The 25,600-nt window shown below is 42.7% G+C and overlaps 1 protein-coding gene across 1 annotated transcript in view; it reads right to left on the bottom strand.

Annotated features, from left to right (window-relative positions):
• Nucleotides 1-18,816, bottom strand: part of LOC126187587 (band 3 anion transport protein) — a 588,329-nt gene extending 569,513 nt beyond the window's left edge. Inside the window, exon 1 of the mRNA XM_049928766.1 lies at nucleotides 18,738-18,816. The gene's annotated coding sequence lies outside the window, so the exon portion shown is untranslated. The remainder of the gene's footprint in view (nucleotides 1-18,737) is intronic.
• Between the last annotated feature and the right edge of the window lie 6,784 nt (nucleotides 18,817-25,600).

The raw sequence follows: 25,600 nt of genomic DNA, 5'->3' as shown, positions 1-25,600 counted from the left end.
GCACGAGGATGTAAAGAGCAACTGATAATAGATTCAGAGGTGATATATCAAGCTAAAACTAAACAAAGGTCGCTACACTACGCATACATTGATTACCAAAAAGCTTTTGATAGTGTACCCCACTCATGGTTACTACAAATATAGGAAATATACAAAGTAGATCCTAAATTGATACAGTTCCTAAACATAGTAATGAAAAATTGGAAAACCACACTTAATATCCAAACAAATTCAAATAATATCACATCACAGCCAATACAGATTAAGCGTGGAATATACCAAGGAGACTCATTAAGTCCTTTCTGGTTCAGCCTTGCTCTGAACCCACTATCCAACATGCTAAATAATACAAATTATGGATACAATATTACTGGAACATATCACACAAAACGACACATTTGCTGTACATGGATGATCTAAAACTACTGGCAGCAACAAATCAACAACTCAACCAATTACTAAAGATAACAGAAGTATTCAGCAATGATATAAATATGGCTTTTGGAACAGACAAATGTAAGAAAAATAGCATTGTCAAGGGAAAACACACTAAACAAGAAGATTACATATTGGATAACCACAGCGACTGCATAGAAGCGATGGAAAAAACAGATGCCTATAAATATCTAGGATACAGACAAAAAATAGGAATAGATAATAGAAATATTAAAGAAGAACTAAAAGAAAAATATAGACAAAGACTAACACAAATACTGAAAACAGAATTGACAGCAAGAAACAAGACAAAAGCTATAAATACCTATGCTATACCAATATTGACCTACTCATTTGGAGTAGTGAAATGGAGTAACACAGACCTAGAAGCACTCAATACACTTACACGATCACAAAGCCACAAATACAGAATACATCACATACATTCAGCAACAGAAAGATTCACATTAAGCAGAAAGGAAGGAGGAAGGGGATTTAGCGACATAAAAAACCTACAATATGGACAGGTAGACAATTTAAGAAAGTTCTTTCTAGAATGAGCAGAAACTAGCAACATACACAAAGCAATCACTCATATAAATACATCGGCTACACCACTGCAATTTCATAACCACTTCTACAACCCTCTAGATCACATAACATCAACAGATACGAAGAAACTAAATTGGAAAAAGAAAACACTACATGACAAGCACCCATATCATCTAACACAGCCACACATCGATCAAGACGCATCCAACACATGGCTAAGAAAAGGCAATATATACAGTGAGACGGAAGGATTCATGATTGCAATACAGGATCAAACAATAAACACCAGATATTACAGCAAGCATATTATTAAAGATCCCAATACCACAACAGATAAATGCAGACTTTGCAAACAACAAATAGAAACAGTAGATCACATCACAAGCGAATGTACAATACTAGCAAATACAGAATACCCCAGAAGACATGACAATGTAGCAAAAATAATACATCAACAGCTTGCCTTACAACATAAACTTATAAAACAACACGTTCCCACATACAAGTATGCACCACAAAATGTACTGGAGAATGATCAATACAAATTATACTGGAACAGAACCATTATAACAGATAAAACAACACCACGTAACAAACCTGACATCATACTTCACCAATGAAAAGAATAAATTAACACAACTAATCGAAATATCCATACCCAATACAACAAATATACAAAAGAAAACAGGAGAAAGAATTGAAAAATACATCCAACTGGCTGAGGAAGTCAAGGACATGAGGCATCAGGATAAAGTTGACATTATACCAATTATACTATCAACTACAGGAGTCATACCACACAATATCCACCAGTACTTCAACGCAATACAGCTACATCCAAACGTATATATACAACTACAGAAATCCGTAATTATTGATACATGTTCAATCACCCGAAAGTTCCTAAATGCAATATAACATATACCGTACAGTTAAAAGGAAGTCACGCTTGATCAAGGTCCGCGTCACTTTCCATTTTTGACTAGACATAACGTCTGAGAAAACAAAGAAATAATAATAATAATAACAGAAGCAGTAGTATTAGTAACAATAGTAGTAGTAGTGGCAGATATAAAAAGCATTTATAGGTGTAAAAAATTGATATTTTCTGATATAGCGAGTTCCAGGGAAGGAAGATTTTAGGAGACAGCACCAACTAAGAACATTGGGAAATGAGGAAGATCTGGTTGGTCAGAAGGATGTAGAGGGGTAAGGAGAGCGTATAGGGGCAATGGTAGCCATTATTATTGCTTCGGTATATATGTCATTAACTATCCCTTTAAATTGTGGATGTTATTCAGTTCTCCAATATAATGGATGAGGTTACTCCGGAATCACTTCCTTGCTACTGAAAAGGACTTCGAGAAAGTGGCTGAGCGGTGAAGTAGGACAAAGGTTTTTGCTCTGATGGTAACTGGTGTTTCTGCCACGTTGCACGTTGTCATGTTGTTCAGACAATGGACACGACTTTCCAGCCTGCGCTTCACAACGCCAACATATAAAAAAAATTGTTTAGCGAATCCATTGAGCCAACAACAAGCACTGGATCTGACGAACGACATTCACTTTATGTACTGAGTTCTGATATTTAAAGATGTTTGGCACCATATTATGTGGAATGGAACGTTATCACATACTGTGATTGGAAAAGTTGTAATGCCTGGTGGTGGTTTGTAATAATCGAAACTGATGACAATAATAAAAGATTCCAGAGCAGCTGATAGTGGTTCAGTATGGATTTATATAATTATCTGCAAAATGTAGGGTATAGTGAAAACAGACAGTGTCTGAAGGTATCACTTTCATGACTGTTAGAAGGATTGGCATCTCGTTCCCAAAATGCATATCTATTGTTACTTTCCAGGCTGAATTGGAAATCATCAACCGATACTCAATTATGTGTTTGTAATTCATCTCGAAATGGTATCCTGAACCTGTTCCTGCCGTTTTATAACATGCATTGGTCAACAGGGTGCGTTATGGTGCCTCACAATGAGCCAACTCGCTTCAAAACCTGGACATAATAGAAGAATGGACAGAAAATGCTACAGAAATGTGTTCATATAAAGCTCTTTGGGTCACTGATTAGGAATACGGATCGGAGTTACAAAGTTCAAAATGGCGGGTCAAAAAATTACAATTTTAGCCAAGCCTAGTAAAACTTCGGGTATAAAGTATTTTGAGGTCGCTGATAACGAATCAGAATTCAAAATTGCCGCGCTGAAATGTTTTATTCGATGATTTGCATTTTTCAAACGAAATCGTAGCCACAGTCGTCGCTTCTGTCATTATCGCTTTCAGAAGGATCGCTGTCGGTTCGTCCACTGGGAGATAGTTATAATAGAAAATCTCTTACCCCAGGTGGCATCTGCTTATCTTCTTCAATTGTCATTTTCTGCATTCTGGAGACACGTGGATCCGAAGCTGTCAGAAGCGAATGAAATAAGTCATGCTCGTTTCCTCACAGAAATATCTGCGTGTAAAATCGTCTCGGGAACACCGGATATGCTTACTCCGAGCTTCCTGACATCTTTAGATAGCCGACGAATTGGCAACAGAGCAGCTTCGATTATGGCTTATCCTTGCATCAAAAGTATGCGGACTGATATCGACATCAAACTTCATTGAAGAACATTGAGAGTCTGGGGAAGTTGGCATTCGACTTTCTAGAAATATACATATTTCCAGTGTTATTGATAGATATACTTTAGTTGTAGAGTTCTCTGTACCAAATTTGAAAAGTTCTGCAGAACTTAGCGAAAGAAACATTAGTACTCCGAAAAATTTTAATCTTGTAAAAAAATTATTTGCCAAACTGCGAAAAAAATTATTATAATTTTTAACATTTTATGCAACGACAGCAGCTGATATAGTTTATATAAGAATATACAGCCTACAGTTGCAGGTTTACTTTATCGTTTACCTAGGTTTCAACGTTAGAAATAACGTCTTCTCCAGAACCTGCAAAAAGTTAATATTGTAATGTGCTAGTAAATTATATTAGATATGGTCATCCTACAGGATGCAACGTGTAGTACTTACATAAAATATTATTTAAGTGTTTGCCTAAAACAAGCCATGACCTAAATCAAGTTGGTTAGGACATGGCTTGTTTTAGGCAAACATTTAAATAATATTTTATGTAAGTACTACACGTTGCATCCTGTAGGATGACCATATCTAATATAATTTACTAGCACTTTACAATATTAACTTTTTGCAGGTTCTGAAGAAGACGTTATTACTAACGTTGAAACCTAGGTAAACGATAAAGTTAACCTGCAACTGTAGGTTGTATATTCTTATATAAAAATTATGATCCCAATTCTGAATAACTCCCCAAGAGTTCCAAAGAAAACGCAAATGACATTTTTTGAGCAGGTAATAGTTTCAGATAATTGTAATAATAAGAGACCCATTTTTACAGAGTGACGCTGTCGCAGGATAGAAAGATGAGGATGAGCGTCCAGTAAAAACAGCAAATATGGACAAGCAAGTACAATTGAACTCCCTAACTGTAGTAGAGTGTTAAGGGGGCAGGAGGAAGTGGAGCCACGCAGGGGAAATTTTGTAGCCAACACGTCAGATAGTAGCGGAAGTAGTCTAGTTTGAACTCAATATACGTCCCTACATCGTTTAAAAATGTCGTGAAAGTTTCTGGAGTGCTACCCGTCTTATTTTATGCCGACAAGAGGGCAACATCGCTGTCATATATTAAACAGCCCACACAAACAGTATCTGAAAAATCTGTCGTTGTCCGACTCCCTGTTTACTGGCAACTGTCACGACGTATGTCATGTCGACTTGCGACTTGAATGCCATCGCAGTACTGGACACACATGCACCAGTGCAATCTACACAAGATTTCGCAGGACTGGAGCTGGAACGTGCACCTTTTTCTATTCTGTCTCCTGTGTGTCTGTACATTTGCCGATCCGGATGATGCATTTTGTGCGGTAAGCGTATCGACGCTGTTCGTCCAAGTCGGCTACCCTATCATCTCCCTTTCGTAGTACCAACTGTCCAACATGCAGCTGTCTCTTGCGTACAACTGACGTAAGCGGACTGCCGTGTCCTTTATTTCCAGGTATTAGTTTTGTGGAATACTAGCACGCTCAGCTTTTACGCCGCTTGTTTTCTAACCTTTGTATTGCGGTGCAGTGGAGTCGCATCTCAGAACTTGCCCGCCCGGCTACTTACGTGGACAGACGCGGTGCAGGGGCGGCGGCGGCTGGCTGTGACATGCGCGCGGCTGGACACGTCGGCTGCCGCGTGGGCGCGCGCTCTACTGACTGTGCCACGGCGCGGCGCACTATCTGGCGTCCCGCGCGGCGCTTCGCGGACGGCGCTGCCCGCTCGCCGATAATGTGCGCTTATCTGCCGAACCCAAACACCTGGGAGGGTCGCGTGCCGCCGTCCACCGCACTCGGCCGCAAACACGTTCGGTGGCGGTGCAGCCGCCCTCGTCCTGTTACCTCCACTCCCGCGTCTCTACAGGCCCGTCCACACGCAACGATCTGTCGACGCAAATGTCCGTGCGTGCAATAGATCGTTGCAAATGTGGTACGTTCACACGAAACGAGTTCCGATCTACTACTTGTCTACCATTTGTCGGTGTAGAAAAGAAATTTCAGTGGTAAGCGACTGTACTTCTGTACAGTAATCTCAATGTTAGTTTAGGTAAGATATCTGTATGGTGCGAAAAGTGGCAATTGACCCTGAATAAAGAAAAGTGCGAAGTTATTCACATGAGTAATAAAAGAAATCCGCTAAATTTCGATTACGCGATAAGTCACACAAATCTGAGGGCTGTAAATTCAACTAAATACTTGTTGCTGCTGTTGTGGTCTTCAGTCCTGAGACTGGTTTGATGCAGCTCTCCATGCTAATCTATCCTGTGCAAGCTCCTTCATCTCCCAGTACCTACTGCAACCTACATTCTTCTGAATCTGCTTAGTGTATTCATCTCTTGGTCTCCCTCTACGATTATTACCCTCCACGCTGCCCTCCAATGCTAAATTTGTGATCCCTTGATGCCTCAGGACATGTCCTACCAACCGATCCCTTCTTCTAGTCAAGTTGTGTCACAAACTTCTTCCCAATTCTGTTCAATACCTCCTCATTAGTTACGTGGTCTACCCATCTAATCTTCAACATTCTTCTGTAGCACCACATTTCGAAAGCTTCTATTCTCTTCTTGTCCAAACTAGTTATCGTCCATGTTTCACTTCCATACATGGCTACGCTCCATACAAATACTTTCAGAAACGACTTTCTGACACTTCAATCTATATTCGATGTTAACAAATTTCTCTTCTTCAGAGACGCTTTCCTTGCCATTGCCAGTCTACATTTTATATCCTCTCTACTTCGACCATCATCAGTTATTTTGCTCCCCAAATAGCAAAACTCCTTTAATACTTTAAGTGTCTCATTTCCTAATCTAATTCCCTCAGCATCACCCGACTTAATTTGACTACATTCCATTATCGTAGTTTTGCTTTTGTTGATGTTCATCTTATATCTTCCTTTCAAGACACTGTCCATTCCGTTCAACTGCTCTTCCAAGTCCTTTGCTGTCTAAGTTTTTATTTCTTCTCCCTGGATTTTAATACCTACTCTGAATTTTTCTTTTGTTTCCTTTACTGCTTGCTCAATATACAGATTGAATAGCATCGGGGACAGGCTACAACCCTGTCTCACTCCCTTCCCAACCGCTGCTTCCCTTTCATGCCCCTCGACTCTTATAACTGCCATCTGGTTTCTGTACAGATTGTAAATAGCCTTTCGCTCCCTGTATTTTACCCCTGCCACCTTTAGAATTTGAAAGAGAGTATTCCAGTCAACATTGTCAGAAGCTTTCTCTAAGTCTACAAAGGCTAGAAACGTAGGTTTGCCTTTCCTTAATCTTTCTTCTAAGATAAGTCGTAATATCAGTATTGCCTCACGTGTTCCAACATTTCTACAGAATCCAAACTGATCTTCGCCGAGGTCGGCTTCTACCAGTTTTTCCATTAGTCTGTAAATAATTCGCGTTAGTATTTTGCAGCTGTGACTTATTAAACTGGTAGTTCGGTAATTTTCACATCTGTCAACACCTGCTTTCTTTGGGATTGGAATTATTATATTCTTCTTGAAGTCTGAGGGAATTTCTCCTGTATCATACATCTTGCTCACCAGATGGTACAGTTTTGTCAGGACTGGCTCTCCCAAGGCCGTCAGTAGTTCTAATGGAATGTTGTCTACTCCCGGGGCCTTGTTTCGACTCAGGTCTCTCAGTGCTCTGTCAAACTCTTCACGCAGTATCGTATCTCCCATTTGATCTTCATCTACATCCTCTTTCATTTCCATAATATTGTCCTCAAGTACATCGCCCTTGTACAGACCCTCTATATACTCCTTCCACCTTTCTGCTTTCCCCTCTTTGCTTAGAACTGGGTTTCCATCTGAGCTCTTGATATTCATACAAGTGGCTCTCTTTTCTCCAAAGGTCTCTTTAATTTTCCTGTAGGCTGTATCTATCTTACCCCTAGTGAGACAAGCCTCTACATCCTTACATTTGTCCTCTAGCCATGCCTGATTAGCCATTTACTAAATACTTAGGGATTACAATTACAAATAACCTAAATTGGAACGATCACATAGATAATATTGTGGGTAGAGCAAACCGAAGACTGCGATTCATTGGCAGAACACTTAGAAGGTGCAAAGAGACTGCTTACACTACGCTTGTCCGCCCTATTCTGGAGTGTGGGTGTGGGGTCCGCATCAGGTGGGACTGACGGATGACATCGAATTAGTACAAAGAAGAGCAGTTCGTTTTGTATTATCGCGAAACAGGGGAGATAGTGTCATAGACATGATGCATGAATTGGAGTGGCAATCCTTAAAACAAAGGCGTTTTTCGTTGCGACGGGATCTTCTCATGAAACTTAAATCACCAGTTTTCTCCTCCGATTGCGAAAACATTCTGTTGGCACCCACCTACATAGGGAGAAATAATCATCACGATAAAATAAGAGAAATCAGGGCTCTCTTGTTTCTCCCGCGTGCCGTTCGAGTGTGGAACGGTAGAGAGACAGCATGAAGGTGGTTCATTGAACCCTCTGCCAAGCACTTTATTGTGAATAGCAGAGTAATCACGTAGATGCAGATGTAGATGTAGATGTAGAAATTTATTCAGAAATGGGGGAAATTATATTACGGTCTGTGTTTCACAACTTTTGCAACAAAAAACGAAAAGCAAACAAAATGCCAGAAGCGGGATGATAGAGCAAAATCGTCTACACAGTGGCTGCTTGAGCAGAGGCATTTCCCACATATAAATTCGCTTCATGAGCTGAAGGGCGAACTCTATGACTGGCGCTATTATTTGAAGGTGGATTTAGAAACGTACACTGTATATTGATGTTCATAACTCCTGGTATATCGCGGAAAAAACTTGTAAGAAGAGAGCAATTTCTCTTTATGAGTGGCTAACGGTGACGTTAAGACCCCTGGTAATAGATGCTACAATGATTCAGAATTTGCTATTGCATTTTCGTAACAAGCATTGAGTGAAATCATACCCAACACACGTAAGCTATTTGCGCTGTCCTAAAGGATGATTTTATAGAGGCAAGCAAAGTACTGTAGCTCTGTCCTGACAAGATAGAGGTCATCTTTTTACACTTCATCTCTAAATTACTCTTGTTACAACACTGATCAGCCTGAAATTATGACTATCTATCTAATAGCCGATGTGTCCATCTTTGGCATAGAATAACAGCGGCGACATGTCGTGGCATGGAAGGAACCAGGCCTGACACTAGACACACACTAGACACCTAATTCTCGAAAATTCAAGGGAGGTGGGCGATGTGCTTTGACGCCACCTTCAATATCATTCCAGATGTATTCGATCGGGTTCAGATCTGGAGAGTTGGGGGGCCACCACATCAATTGGAACTCGCCACTGTGTTCCTCGAACCATTCCATCACACTCCTAGCCTTGTGACATGGCGCATTATCTTGTTGAAAAATTCCACTGCCTTTGGGAAACATGATCGTCACGAAAGGGGGGCGTGGTCTGCAACCAGTGTACCTTACAAAAATCAAATGGCTCTAAGCACTATGGGACTTAACATCTGAGGTCATCAGTCACCTAGACTTAGAACTACTTGAACCTAACTAACCTAAGGACATCACACACATCCATGCCCGAGGCAGGATTCGAACCTGCGACCGCAGCAGCAGCGCGGTTCTGGACTAAAGCGCCTAGAACCGCTCGGCCACTGTTCGTTACACGTTGGGTGTCATGGTACCTACACGAGATCCACTGGAGCCATGGACGCCCTTGAGGATGTTCCCCAGAGCATAATGGAGCTGCCACCAGCTTATCTCCGTTCTCCAGTACAGGTGCGAAAGAGCTGCTGTCCTGGAAGACGACGGATTCGCGCCCTCCCGTCGGCATGATGATGAAGGTAACGATATTCATCAAACCATGCAAAACACTGTCACTGCGCCAACGTGCAGTGCCGATGGTCATGCGCCCATTTTAGTCGTAGCTGCCGATGTCGTGGTGTTAACATTGGCACACATGTATAGGTCGTCGGCTGCAGAGGCCCATCGTTAGGAGTGTTCGGTGCACTGTGTGTTGAGACCCAGTTGTACTCTGCCCAGTATTAAAGACTGATGTTAGTTCCACCACACTTCGCCGCCTGTCCTGTTTCACCAATCTGTCCAGCCCACGACGTCCAACATCTGTAATGAGGGGTGGCCGCCCAACCCCACGATGTCTGGACGTGGTTTCATCTTGGCTTCGCCACGTGCTGAGGGCACTCACCACAGCACTCCTCGACTATCCGACTTGCCCTTGGTCAAACTCAGGTAGATGGTTCGCCTTCCCCATTCTACACGCTCACTGATACTACATGCATCGTGCGTGTGTTTGACTATGTCATTCTTCACCGATGTGCACGAGAAAGACGCACCATGGCGCGTACGTCACAGCAAGTGACAATGGCTCTGAGCACTATGGGACTTAACATATGTGGTCATCAGTCCCCTAGAACTTAGAACTACTTAAACCTAACTAACCTAAGGACATCACACACATCCATGCCCGAGGCAGGATTCGAACCTGCGACCGGAGCGGTCTCGCGGTTCCAGACTGAAGCGCCTAGACCGCACGGCCACACCGGCCGGCAGCAAGTGACACTGCAGCTCTTACGAGTTCCAGCAGCTGTCTCCAGTGGGGAGCAAGTAACTATTTCAGACCAGTGTAATAACTGTTGACTGCGCGTTTAACCGCATGCAAGTTCTCAATAGCACACGGAAAAGTGAGAATCTTTCTTTCTTTTTCTTGTGCCTTTATCCCGCAGTTTCGCAGGGTCGGCATGGTTAGGTTCGGATTTGGTCAGGTTAATGTTAAGGGGTGGCCGGATGCCTTTCCTGCCACCATTCTGTACCACCTGGGATGGAATTAGTGCACCCCAGCAGTCTGTGTGTAATCCATGGAATAGTGTGAACGTGTTCAGATGTCTGCGAATTGTGTAACTGAGGCGGGACATGGGGACCAACACAGTATTCACCTAGTAGGATGTGGAAAACCGCCTAAAAATCACATCCACGCTGGCCAGCACACCGACTCTCGTCGTTAATCCGCAGGGCGAATTCGATCCGGGTCCGGCGCGCCTACCCGAGTCCAGGAAGCAGCGCATTAGCGCTCTCGGCTAACGTGGCGGGTCGGCGGCTAACCTGGTCGGTCGGCAAGGTGAGTATCTTTCCAGTTAAATATTTATTTGCCGTGTGTCCTGCACGGAGCCGAGTGTACGCGAAGTGTAATGGACAAGCCGACTATTGTGACGTCAAAAGTTCATTGCAGGGCCCTTATATCTCGTTGGCTCCGATTCTTAGCCAGATGACGCTGCTGTCGCGTATACGGGTTTATATTTATAGGAGGTCGATGGTCATAATGTTCCTGCTGATCAATGTATTATACTAGTAAGTGAAAGAAGTGTAACAATAACTATGTCCCTGAAAGCAGTGTCCCAAGGTCTTCCACTATCAGTGCGACACAATATCTTGACTGCGGCCTTTTTTAGAACAAATAGGGACTACTTTTTTTTTCTACGTTGTCACAACTCACGTTGGATACTGGTATAGGACAATATTTAGTGAAAGCAGGCTAGCAATCCCCCGACACCAGGTCGAATAGATTTAGTTATTTTGGTTAGCTCTTTGTGGTAAACAGTTAGCAACGAAATTTTTATTTTTTTTATTATGTGCCATTTCCCTTTTCGGCATAGGGTCATCCGCTCGTAATTTCTCAGTTAAAAACCTCTAAGCAGCTGCCTTCTTATCCCTATCGCTGTATTCCCTGTTTTTAATTTTCAATAAACATGTATGACTCCCTCACATTTCGGTGAATTCGGCAGTAAACTGTCTAGGACACTGACGTGTATCTGCTGTTTTAAAATTCGTTCTGCACACACAAACGAGAAACACCTGACTGAACAAGTAGCTGACTTTACACATTTTAGTGTCAGATTTGCGGCGAACTCGTCTCCACACGCTCCAACTTGTCTACGCGGATGTGATTTGAACCCACAGATTTGAGCGGTGTCGCTCAAACCTCCAAATCCAATATCCACGTTTGCGCACATCTCATGTCTGAGCAAATCTCCTGTTGACATGCAGCGATCTGTCTGCACAGATGCATGTGCGTAGACAATTACGCACACAGATCGTTGCCTGGGGACGGACCTTGACGCCAACGGTCTAACACAGTGGTTAACAATTGCGCATCGCGGCTCCCAGGGGTGTAGGGGACCTTACGGTAGGGACGTCGCGATGGTCTCATAAAAATAATAATTTTATTTGCTTGCTGAAAAGTTGACCACACGGCAATCGTATTCTTGTAATTATTTATGGCATATGAAGTTCGTAACTAAAATATAAAATCTACCAAAGCAGTTCACTTCGACTCTCAAAAATTCTCTATAAAATCGACTTTGAAGTTTTCCGAAAGTCGTTAATACCGTAAAACAAGTTCGATATCTTCGACAGGCACTATGACGCTGTGGCTGAATCAAGGCCCCACAGTCCCGTAAGTGGTCCGTGGTGAGCGAATATCGGTCATTGTCGTGGTAAACTTACGCGCGAGATCTCCTCTTGCTCGCCCATCATTGTCCTTAAAGTTCTCTAATTAAAATAAAATATGACAAGCCCTATGCTTTACAAAAATAATTTACATTCTGCTGTATAAAGTGCGCCAACGGCTTTGCCGTTGTGGTAATATCGGTTCCTGCCAGATCACAGAAGTTAAGCGCTGTCGGGCTTTGCCAGCACTTGGAGGGCTGGCCGTCCGAGCTGCCGAGCGCTGTTGGCAAGCGGAATGCACTCAGCACTTGTGAGGTCAATTGAGGAACTCCCTGACTGGAAGAAGCGACTCTGGCCACGAAAACTGACAACAGCTGGGAGAGCGGTGTGCTGACCACATGCCTCTCCATAGCCACATCCAGTGACGTCTCTCGGCTGAGGGTGACTCGGCGGTCGGTTGGTACCGTTGGGCATTCCATGGCCTATTGGGAGCGAGTGTATATGTTTAGGAAACCGAAAGACAGATAGAACAGCACCACTTTCAGCCTTCTGCTATTTACACGAATTTATTTGTGTAATTAAACGCTGCGCAACTCTTCGCCGGTTTTCACATAAACTGGAATGTACAGACAGTACAATTACGACCAACAAATTCAGTGTACAAGGTGTTACACAATTTTATGTTGTACACTTCTAGAGCTTGTCGGGGAGACTTAGTAGATCAAGTTATGCATAGGAACCCATGTCGGAAACATTATCCAGCGACGCTATAGGAAGTCAAAATTCCAACCACTGGCTCCCGTAAATGTATATACACACAGTGTGATTCCATGATGATTTTACAAACTTTATAGAATGATGGAGAAGGATAAATTAACAATTTGAGGTAAGGATCCCCGTACCGTAAAAGAACGAGTCGAAAGTTATAAGCGAAAACTGTTTTATACCTCTGGCAGTCGGGTACATGTACTGATACTGCTGTTGCTAAGATAGTAAGATAGGCAATTTTCAGAGGTAGTAATATGAACCAAGAAAAAGGAAAAAATGTCCAATAAACATATAGTCAAATGCATACCTTAAGAGCTTTGAGCACTTGTTCAATTGAGGAGATGTGTTTCACAGTAGCGAAGATGAACAATTGCTCATAGTTCTTCGGGTATGCATTTTGGAGTCCATGTTTACTAGACATTTTTTCTCGGTTTTGGTCCATACTACCACCTCTCACAGTTTTAGCAACAACAGTACTAGTACGTGTATTCCACTGTCAGAGATATTCGAAGTCCATTTTCTCGAGAACTTTTTGGAATTGCATCTAACTGCGTAAAACTTATGTATTGGACCCCACCTTTCACTTTCCAGTATGGCGCGGATGTAAATACTAGGTTTCGCTATTGGTCGATTTGTTACCACAACGCCGGGCGGGGGGAGGGGGGGGGGGGGTCCAATACGTAACTCTAGCCTCGAGCCACTTTCGGAAATTGATACTCGAGTTGTGAATCTCGTGTACCGTAAATATAAAAAAAAAATTAAAAATCTGATTGCCGTCTGGTCTAGGATGAAGATGTGCGCCAACAGTGGTATCTAGCGTGCTGGCAAATAAGTGCTTGTTACTATGGCAGCCTGGTAAATGGCAGTTTTACACTCGCCATCGCGGTGCTTGGAGTCCCAGCACAAAATTGTCATATCTGATGGGCGTGCAAGACCCCCGAACCGGTTGTTGCTTAAAAGCACTGAAAAATTTTAAAAAAAGTCCTTACATCTGAAGCGATATTTTCAGTCACTGCTATAATTCTCAGTTACGGATGTTTCTTCGTAAGGATTTTCTGTAGATGACAGTCTAATATTCTAGAACAAAAAAGTGGATGGTAAAGATAGACATCACATTCCCCTTCTCTTCAGGTGGTTTTAGAAGGCAATGAATTTGAGTTGAGTGAAGAAATGAAGTCTGTGTTTGTGGACCAGTCAACTGAACAGAACGTTCCACACATAAGAAGTTGATCAACACAACTGGATCATATATCCTTTCACTACTGAGCATACCACTGAAGAACAAGATCGTTTAATCGATATTTCTTTAGTCAGCATATTGAAACCGTAATTTGCTTCCTCGTCACTGCTTGTAACTTTGCAACTTGATGAAGCATGAGTATCCGCAAGAAGGTAACAAGGCCCCACGAGTTTTGATACCTTTTGCAACATGTTACTTACGTGGGGTAGGTCTTTCAGCGTTGTAAGTTATCAAGGTCAAGGGAGCCATAGACGCAAAAAGTTTGAAAACCACTGATCTCACAAAGATCCGTCGGCAGTCCCACTAGGTGCTTGGTAGGTCTCTCCTCTCCTTTCATCAGCATGCTAACCCGACTAGTCCTGTTCCACTCTAGGATTAGTAGTGGTATAGCGTACCCTCTGCCACACACCGAACAGTGGCTTGCGGAGTACGTATGTACTTTTTTGATGTGTTATTAAGTCTCGTTGCAATGGACTAGTATGTAATTCCATCCTATAGTCCTCATTAATCACTAAAAATCAGGACCTCAAATTTTCATTTCTACGCGTACATGGAGAGTGGAGAGTTACATCGAACCAGTCTTCGGACAGAAGACAACAATAACAATAACAGCAGCAGCAGCAGCAGAAATAATACTTTAGACTCTTATTAATGCCTCTCATAATTTGAAAGTGAAGAGAGTGCGACAGTGTAACAACGCTGGGAAGCACAAAGATAAAAAAAACTGTAGAACAAAGTTGTTGAGGCTTTCTAGACGACTTGTTCGCGTATTGGCTGTTTGCTTTTTTCCTGGGATCCTCGGCCAATTTTTTTCAATGATTTTTCGGATATTTCACCAGTTCGAGTGGCTGGCGTTGTCGAATTTTCGACAATGTCGCTCACTGGTACTGGCGAAACGTCAAAAAAAGTCAGTATTATTATAATTTTGACAATTTATGAACAATACTACAAACGTCCAATTTTCAAGGTTACATAGATTTGTCATTTATTATTACCTCATTTCTGCCTAAGATCTGTCTTTTTTCTTACATCCGTGGCACTGTCCTCCGTTGGTCGACTGCTACTGCACTATTTGAAACTAACATCTTACGTCCTGTAGCCACTGCAGCAATAGCCAGCAAGGTGTCTCGATCAAGCTCCTTAGGTTGTCTGTTGTTGTTGTGGTCTTCAGTCCTGAGGCTGGTTTGATGCAGCTCTCCATGCTACTCTATCCTGTGCAAGCTTCTTCATCTCCCAGTACCTACAGCAACCTACATACTCCTGAATCTGCTTAGTGTATTCATCTGTTGGTCTCCCTCCACGATTTTTACCCTCCACGATTCCCTCCAGTACAAAATTGGTGATCGCTTGAAGCCTCAGAACATATCCTACCAACCGATCCCTTCTTCTAGTCAAGTAGTGCCACAAACTCCTCTTCTCCCCAATTCTATTCAATACCTCCTACTCATCTAATCTTCAGCATTATTCTGTAGCACCACATTTCGAAAGCTTCTATTCTCTTCTTGTCCAAACTGTTAATCGTCCATGTTTCACTTCCATACAAGGCTACACACCAACAAATACTTTCAGAAACGACTTCCTGACACTTAAATCTATACTCGATGTAAAAAAATTTCTCTTCTTCAGAAACGCTTTCCTTGCCATTGCCAGTCTACATTTGATATCCTCTCTACTTCGGCCATCGTCAATTATTTTGCTCCCCAAATAGCAAAACTCCTTTACTAATTTAAGTATCTCATTTCCTAATCTAATACCCTCAGCATCACCCGATTTAATTCGACTACATTCTATTATCCTCGTTTTGTTTTTGTTGATGTTGATCTTTTATCTTCCTTTCAAGACACTGTCCATTCCGTTCAACTGCTCTTCCAAGTCCTTTGCTGTCCCTGACAGAATTACAATGTCATCGGCGAACCTCAAAGTTTTTATTTCTTCTCCATGGATTTTAATTCCTACTCCGAATTTTTCTTTTGTTTCCTTTACTGCTTGCTCAATATACAGATTGAATAACATCGGGGAGAGGCTACAACCCTGTCTTACTCCTTTCCCAACCACTGTTTCCCTTTCATGCCCCTCGACTCTTATAACTGCCATCTGGTTTCTGTACAAACTGTAAATAGCCTTTCGCTCCCTGTATTTTACCCCTGCCACCTGTAGAATTTGAAAGACAGTATTCCAATCAACATTGTCAAAAGCTTTCTCTAAGTCTACAGATGCTAGAAACGTAGGTTTGCATTTCCTTAATCTTTCTTCTAAGATCAGTCGTAGGGTCAGTATTGCCTCACGTGTTCCAACATTTCTACGGAATCCAAACTAATCTTCCCCGAGGTCGGCTTCTATCAGTTTTTCCATTCGTCTGTAAATAATTCGCGTTAGTATTTTGCAGCTGTGACTTATTAAATTGATAGTTCGGTAATATTCACATCTGTCAACACCTGCTTTCTTTGGGATTGGAATTATTATATTCTTCTTGAAGTCTGAGGGTATTTCGCCTGTCTCATACATCTTGCTCACCAGATGGTAGAGTTTTGTCAGGACTGGCTCTCCCAAGGCCGTCAGTAGTTCTAATGGAATGTTGTCTACTCCGGGGGCCTTGTTTCGACTCAGGTCTCTCAGTGCTCTGTCAAACTCTTCACGCAGTATCGTATCTCCCATTTCATTTTCATCTACATCCTCTTCCATTTCCATAATATTGTCCTCAAGTACATCGCCCTTGTATAGACCCTCTATATACTCCTTCCATGTTTCTGCTTTCGCTTCTTTGCTTAGAACTGGGTTTCCATCTGAGCTCTTGATATTCATACAAGTCGATCTCTTTTCTCCAAAGGTCTCTTTAATTTTCCTATACGCAGTATCTATCTTACCCCTAGTGAGATAAGCCTCTACATCCTTACATTTGTCCTCTAGCCATCCCTGCTTAGCCATTTTGCACTTCCTGTTGATCTCATTTTTGAGACGTTTGTATTCCTTTTTGCCTGCTTCATTTACTGCATTTTTATATTTTTTCCTTTCATCAATTAAAATCAATATTTCTTCTGTTACCCAAGGATTTCTATTAGCCCTCGTTTTGTCACCTATTTGTTCTTCTGCTGCCTTCACTACTTCATCCCTCAAAGTTACCCATTCTTCTTCTACTGTATTTCTTTCCCCCATTCCTGTCAATTGTTCCCTTATGCTCTCCCTGAAACTCTGTACAACCTCTGGTTTTGTCAGTTTATCCAGGTCCCATCTCCTTAAATTCCCAACTTTTTGGAGTTTCTTCAGTTTTAATCTACAGTTCATAACCAATTGATTGTGGTCAGAGTCCACATCTGCCCCTGGAAATGTCTTACAATTTAAAACCTGGTTCCTAAATCGCTGTCTTACCATTATATAATCTATCTGATACCTTTTAGTATCTCCAGGGTTCTTCCATGTATACAACCTTCTTTCATGATTCTTAAACCAAGTTTTAGCTATGATTAAGTTATGCTCTGCGCAAAATTCTACCAGACGGCTTCCTCTTTCATTTATTAGCCGCAATCCATATTCACCTACTATGTTGCCTTCTCTCCCTTTTCCTACGCTTGAATTCCAGTCACCCATGACTATTAAATGTTAACACATAAAGTGACATCTCACAATTTTTGGTGACCCAGTGTATTTATTATGTTTGTAACGTGATGATACATGGGCTTAACAACACATTAGGTGGCAGGCCACTGTGGCCAAGCGGTTCTAGGCGCTTCAGTCCGGAACCGCGCTGCTGCTACGGGCGCAGGTTCGAATGCTGCCTCGGGCATGGATGTGTGTGATGTCCTTAGGTTAGTTAGGTTTAAGTAGTTCTAATTTCTAAGGGAATGATGACCTTAGATGTTAAGTCCCATAGTGCTTAGAGCCATTTGAACCATTTGAACACATTAGGTTATGTGGCTATAAATGCTATGGTGCGAGAATCGGAGGATCTGTTGTGGGACGTTTGAGTTAAATCAGAGAGCGTCATATGAACTCGTAGCTCTCAAAAGCCTTACTTCAACGAAATCCTTGAAAACCATACACGCACGCACACACACACACACACACACACACACACACACACACACCATCGTAAGCAATGCAGTGCATAAATTACGTCGTTTTTAATATTCATCATCACGTGCGTGTCTTTCACAAACTGGTACGAAAATTCACACTCTCTGCTTGAAATATCTTTCGTACTTAAAAGAAATTCAGCACAACACTATCATTATTTTGTCGATTACGGGCAGACGATTTCTTGATCCGCGTTTAGAGGTTCTACAGAGTATCGTGTAAACATGATAAATCACTCCCAAGACTGCCATTAAGGGCTTGTTTTTCTACTAAGTACGAACAATAACATACAATGCGGCGTGTGCTTCACTAATTCAGAGTTTTGCGTGAAGTATCAAAGTAGAGGCGTAAGTTAAAAAAAAAATGGCTCTGAGCACTATGGGACTTAACATCTGAGGTCATCAGTCCCCTAGAACTTAGAACTACATAAACCTAACTAACCTAAGGACATGACACACATCCATGCCCGAGGCAGGATTCGAACCTGCGACCGTAGCGGTCACGCGGTTCTAGACTGAAGCGCCTAGAGGCGTAAGTGTTAGATGCTATAAAAGTGAAAAGCTGCACGCTAAATTCCTGTAGCCCTTACCATAGAAGTGGATGCCGGTGGCGCGCAGTGTTCACCTCGCCACCTGATCGCTACAACTGAGCGCAAGGCTGCGTGCGCGTGTTCCCGAGCGTGCTTCCAGCGAAGACCGATTCCCTTCTGATTGCTCCGATGCACGCGAGGGCTGTGCGTAAGGCGCAGACGACAGGTGGGCCGCATATGCTCCATTGTGCTCGTAATCTTACGCAAACTCTGCTTGAAACACAAACACGGAGGTGCGTCTCCACGCCACTCCTTGTTTATTTACGACACTGTTTATATCGCTATTCAACAGTTTGCTTTTGCGATTATTGAAACAATACGCTGACATCAGAAACAGACGAAGGATATGTAAACATTCGCTCGGCATTGATAATACTATTCTGCACGCTGGTGATACAGTGACGACATTGCGTCACAAAAACCAGTAAATGTTTTCTCTAAAGGCCTCGATCTTACGCAACAAAGCTAGATCTGGAGCCCATTCTCTGCAAACCATTCACAGAGAGCGCAGTTCAGTGACGTTAAATTCAACGAGCACAGAGTTCAAGACCTGATGATCACCGAGAGAGGAGACGTGACTGATTCGACAGACGTTCTCTGTCTTCTTCTCCCCTTCGTTTTTTGAATCATACTCTCCCCTTGTTTCCTGAGTCATATGGCAGCTTGAAGAAAAATCGAAAAAAGAGAATGGAAGGGTTTGTGTTGTACTATTACAGATGGATCCTGAAAACTGGGTGGACTGGTAAGACATGAGAAGATTCTCTGCAGAATCGACGATGAATAGAAATGTGTGGAAAACGTAGCTACAGCAAGATATAGTACGTAGGACACGTGTTAAGAACTGTGATAATAACTTTCATGGACCTAGAGGGAGCCATAGAAGGCCAAAGATGCAAATGAAAACAGAGATTGGAATATATCCAGCCGGCCGATGTGGCCGTGCGGTTCTAGGCGCTTCACTCTGGAACCGCGTGACCGCTACGGTCACAGGTTCGAATGCTGCCTCGGGCATGGATGTGTGTAATGTCCTTAGGTTAGTTAGGTTTAAGTAGTTCTAAGTTCTAGGGGAGTGATGACCACAGATGTTAAGTCCCATAGTTCTCAGAGCCATTTGAGCCATTGGAATATATCCAACAATGAACTGAAGATATTGAGAGTAAGTTCTGTTCTGAGACCAAGAGACTGGTACTGCAGAGGGAATCATAGCAGGTTTCATTACACCAGTCAGAGGACTGATGACCCAAAGAAATATTAGCTTTGCGCATATGTTTTTGAAATTTGCCAGTATCGTGTTGGTTTCGTACCGCTTACGTACTGTTCTTCTTTCTGGGTTTGATTTTGACTCTTGCAATTTCAAATGACATGGTAATTTATTACAGACGTGTGTCATGACTGTCGATAACATTGAAATAAGCTACAGATTTCCCTTAGGTGTGTAAAGGATACATTAAAGACAGTTTTTAAAATGCACGAAAATTGAGGTGAAACTACCAACGATATTACTACCGTCTTAACTCTTTATCACCATAAAGTAAGAACCTACGCCATGTGCATTCTAGCATTACCTACTTTTGTTTTAATGTTGTATAATTTCATCTCGGCATTAGTTAAATTTTCCAAATCTTGTTAACAAACTCTGAGACGTGTTTGTAGAATCAGAAACAATTGGAATGAGGAAACTTCGCATTGAAACGTAGAGGGCGAGTGCATGGCAATGACATTTTCTACGATGACAATGAAAGTTTTCATTTCTAGTTACTTAGTTAGTTACATGTTTTATAGATCATTTGAACGATTCGTTTATCGAAATGATGTGGAACGAGTCAATTTACAGGATATGCATACTTTATTAGTGTTAACATTAATGAACACTTAATCATTTTATTCCTATTCATGCAACTACACTTTTATTTACCTTTTATTTTTGCCTTTTTCAAGTCAAAATATCTTACTCGACTTCCTAGAAATTAATTTTCCTACGTAATAGATCCTCAGTTTAATTTTTACTTACTTCACTATCTGACGCAGTCCACTTTACAGTTTTGTGTTTCTGGCATTATTTCGTGAAGGTAATAACTCTCATAAAAGAAGCTACCTGTGTCTCACATTTACATGTGTTTACTCCATACAGTTTCTTTTACCTAGAAAAGAAAAAAAAATATCGCAAGACCCGGAAAGTGGTTGGTAAGCGCTGGCTCCCAGGCTGATTCATCATCCGAGAAATATTAGCTACCTCGTGGCTAAAAACAAAAATAATCTCATTGTACAGGAAGTCAACATCCTCACTACAAAACAATGAACAAGCCTGGGGAACACCTGGTCATCATTCACAATGAGCGAGAAACACTGATAAATAGGAATAAGTCTTAAAGCAGTACTACATTTAATATTTTAAGGTGTGCGCATCTGAGTAAATGGAATTTATATCTCGCGATATGCATTGCACCTCCGTTAAGAAGTACCCTCAGTGGTCTAAACACACACTGACACTTCCATGCAAGTCCTTTCATTTACAGAATGTGGGATTAGACTTCCTGGTCCTGCCACTAGCTGGTGCAAAATATAGCCTAAAAGAGCACTCTCAGAATCTGTTAATGAAACATGCTTCGTGAATGTAAATATATGTTCAGGACAGTAGAAATGTTTTTTTAGTAAGGCGTAAGGCGTACTGGGGGGTTGGGGGGGGGGTGCTTGTTTTGGGGAAGGAGACCAGACAGCGAGTTCATCGGTCTCATCGGATTAGGGAAGGATGGGGAAGGAAGTCGGCCGTGCCGTTTGAAAGGAACCATCCCGGCATTTTCCTGGAGCGATTTAGGGAAATCACGGAAAACCTAAATCAGGATGGCCGGACGCAGGATTGAACCGTCGTCCTCCCGAATGCGAGTCCAGGGTCTAACCACTGCGCCACCTTGCTCGGTGTGTTTTTTTTTAGTAAAGAGAAAAGAAATGCACATGGCAAGATACAAATAGCATTTATTTGAAACTTCCTGGCAGATTAAAACTGTGTGCCGGACCGACAGTAGAACTCGGGACCTTTGCCTTTCGCGGGCAACTTCTGTAAAGTTTGGAAGGTAGGAGACGAGGTACTGGCAGAAGTAAAGCCGCGAGGAGGGGGCGTGAGTCGTGCTTGGGTAGCTCAGTCGGTAGAGCAGTTGCCCGCGAAAGGGAAAGGTCCCGAGTTCGAGTCTCGGTCCGGCACACAGTTTTAATCTGTCAGGAAGTTTCATATCAGCGCACACTCCGCTGCAGAGTGAAAAATCTCATTCTGGAAGCATTTATTTCGCTGCACACAGATATAACTCAAAATCGTTTATGTACTGTTATTTTCTGAGCACCGTATGTCAACATTGGATGACCGAATAACCTGCTTTACGGGTCCTGTCAAGGGTGGAAACTGATTCACCTGTGAAAAATAGAATAGAAACTATCGGCGATTAAATTATTGGCACACATATCGCAGGGGATATGTGATGAACTCGAACTCGCACTTCACGTGCGGCGTTACCCCAATCGCATGCGCGACGTGAGATGACAACACCGCCCAGTGAACCTCCACCGTAAGTCCAAACAAAAGGGAAGAACGAGCATTATAACATCCCAAGCATTACTTCGTTCTCCGTACATCCTCCTTATGACACAACCATGAGCAATAACATACATAACACATACTCATTTGTTGCCTCATGTCGATTTACAAGTATCATGTTATCAAGAAAACCCAGTCATACTAACTTAAGTGTCTTATCATACATATTCGGACAATGCAATCCAGTGAATACAAAACATCAAACATTGCTATCTAATAATGTATAAGGTATTTCTTTCTTATCAGACTGCTACTGAGTTGTCCGAGAACTGAAGAAATCGAGCACTGCAAGAGATATTTTCTTTAACCCACTCGCCCCACAAAGCTTGAAACGTCCCCTTTCAACAATTATACAAGACTGTGCTTAAACTGACGTACAATATTTTTAGCGCAACGCAATCTGACTTTCAAAAAATCCCTACAAAAGAATGGCCCTGACTAACATTAACCTATACCTTTCACAAATCACTTACCTCACAAAAATCTTCGTTACTCAAGCTACAGCAATACAGCGAGCGCCACTACTGCCAGCTAAATAACAGATTCAAACTACGGAAGGCACTAACTACTAGTAGGCATAGTTAGCAAATGAAAGATTTTAATAGAGAACAAACAATGTATTTACCTTAATAGTCATCAAAAGTCATAATACACTCCTGGAAATTGAAATAAGAACACCGTGAATTCATTGTCCCAGGAAGGGGAAACTTTATTGACACATTCCTGGGGTCAGATACATCACATGATCACACTGACAGAACCACAGGCACATAGACACAGGCAACAGAGCATGCACAATGTCGGCACTAGTACAGCGTATATCCACCTTTCGCAGCAATGCAGGTAGCTATTCTTCCAAGGAGACGATCGTAGAGATGCTGGATGTAGTCCTGTGGAACGGCTTGCCATGCCATTTCCACCTGGCGCCTCAGTTGGACCAGCGTTCGTGCTGGACGTGCAGACCGCGTGAGACGACGCTTCATCCAGTCCCAAACATGCTCAATGGGGGACAGATCCGGAGATCTTGCTGGCCAGGGTAGTTGACTTACACCTTCTAGAGCACGTTGGGTGGCACGGGATACATGCGGACGTGCATTGTCCTGTTGGAACAGCAAGTTCCCTTGCCGGTCTAGGAATGGTAGAACGATGGGTTCGATGACGGTTTGGATGTACCGTGCACTATTCAGTGTCCCCTCGACGATCACCAGTGGTGTACGGCCAGTGTAGGAGATCGCTCCCCACACCATGATGCCGGGTGTTGGCCCTGTGGGCCTCGGTCGTATGCAGTCCTGATTGTGGCGCTCACCTGCACGGCGCCAAACACGCATACGACCATCATTGGCACCAAGGCAGAAGCGACTCTCATCTCTGAAGACGACACGTCTCCATTCGTCCCTCCATTCACGCCTGTCGCGACACCACTGGAGGCGGGCTGCACGATGTTGGGGCGTGAGCGGAAGACGGCCTAACGGTGTGCGGGACCGTAGCCCAGCTTCATGGAGACGGTTGCGAATGGTCCTCGCCGATACCCCAGGAGCAACAGTGTCCCTAATTTGCTGGGAAGTGGCGGTGCGGTCCCCTACGGCACTGCGTAGGATCCTACGGTCTTGGCGTGCATCCGTGCGTCGCTGCGGTCCGGTCCCAGGTCGACGGGCACGTGCATCTTCCGCCGACCACTGGCGACAACATCGATGTACTGTGGAGACCTCACGCCCCACGTGTTGAGCAATTCGGCGGTACGTCCACCCGGCCTCCCGCATGCCCACTATACGCCCTCGCTCAAAGTCCGTCAACTGCACATACGGTTCACGTCCACGCTGTCGCGGCATGCTACCAGTGTTAAAGACTGCGATGGAGCTCCGTATGCCACGGCAAACTGGCTGACACTGACGGCGGCGGTGCACAAATGCTGCGCAGCTAGCGCCATTCGACGGCCAACACCGCGGTTCCTGGTGTGTCCGCTGTGCCGTGCGTGTGATCATTGCTTGTACAGCCCTCTCGCAGTGTCCGGAGCAAGTATGGTGGGTCTGACACACCGGTGTCAATGTGTTCTTTTTTCCATTTCCAGGAGTGTATATACATACCGGTATGTGAGCTATTCATCGTCGTCACTCAGAAGATCGAAAACTCTTCTGTGTCATGCTCTGACAGAACTGTAGTTGATGTAGAGGGTTGAACGTTGCTTGCCTTTAACTATAATCTGTTACTTTGTTTAGTTTTTATAATGTTCATAGAACTGAATATTCTTTCTACTTCTGCATTTGAATGCGGTAGGCATAGAACAGTCATTGTTAGCTGTGAAATCAAAGAAAAAGGATTCTCTTCTGCAGCATTTTTATACTGCAAAACCTCACTCCAAAATCGAACAGTGTTAGTAGTGTTATTCCACCTAATGAAGTTGATATTATGCCATTCTTGCAGCATACCGTCTATGAAATCGCCACTAAAACCCAATTCTTTGGCTACAACCGCTACAGCATTATTTTTATTCACTTTTAGTGTTTCTTCAACATTCAGCATTGACATTTTTTCAGGATCGTAACGTTACTTGGCAGTCTTTGTTGAATTTCTTTTATGAGTTTCATACTAAACTGAATGCATCTCTTCTTCAAATAAACTTTATTTTCTTCAGACAAACTTGACTCAGACAATTTCTGTTCAAACATAAAGCCAAGGTTCGGATTTGCGTACATACATTCGTTTTGAACTGGTGTTGTCAACAAATCAACAGTTGGAAAAACTATGTTTTGTCAGAGTGACTGCATGAGAAATACAAGTGTATCTAGTAATTTAGTGGGGTCATTGTCTTCTCCTTCAAAAGCTTTTATTGCTATTTGTACGTCTTTTTAAGCATGTTTAAGGTAAAACGTGTAAAGATGATTTGAGTCGTCACAATACATCTTGTACAAAAGATCGGATATGTAACAATTGTCTTGAACCATGGCAAGTGAAAAATATAGTTTTAGTTCTTCCCACTGCTCCAGAATTTTTCGTATTGCTGGTTCAATTGAAAGCCAACGTGTTGCACAGACCTACAAAATTTTTAGTTGCTATTTTCCACAATTTATTGTCTCATTAACCTTTTTATATTCCTCTTGTCTTTTGGGTGAAATGGAGAACCAATTGTAGGTTTTCCGTACAAGAAACTCTATGTTTCTAGGTATGGTATTAACTGAGGCGTGCGAAACTGCAAGCTGAAGAGAGTGAGAAATGCAACGGATCAATACCAAATGCTTCAAACCATATTCTCTATTGAGTTGTTCAAAAAGCCCATTGT

Source organism: Schistocerca cancellata, chromosome 5, assembly GCF_023864275.1.
Source record: "Schistocerca cancellata isolate TAMUIC-IGC-003103 chromosome 5, iqSchCanc2.1, whole genome shotgun sequence".
Classification (NCBI taxonomy): Eukaryota; Metazoa; Arthropoda; class Insecta; order Orthoptera; family Acrididae; genus Schistocerca; species Schistocerca cancellata.
The sequence above is the reverse complement of the archived record's forward strand: the minus strand, read 5'-3'. Positions and strand labels throughout refer to the sequence as shown.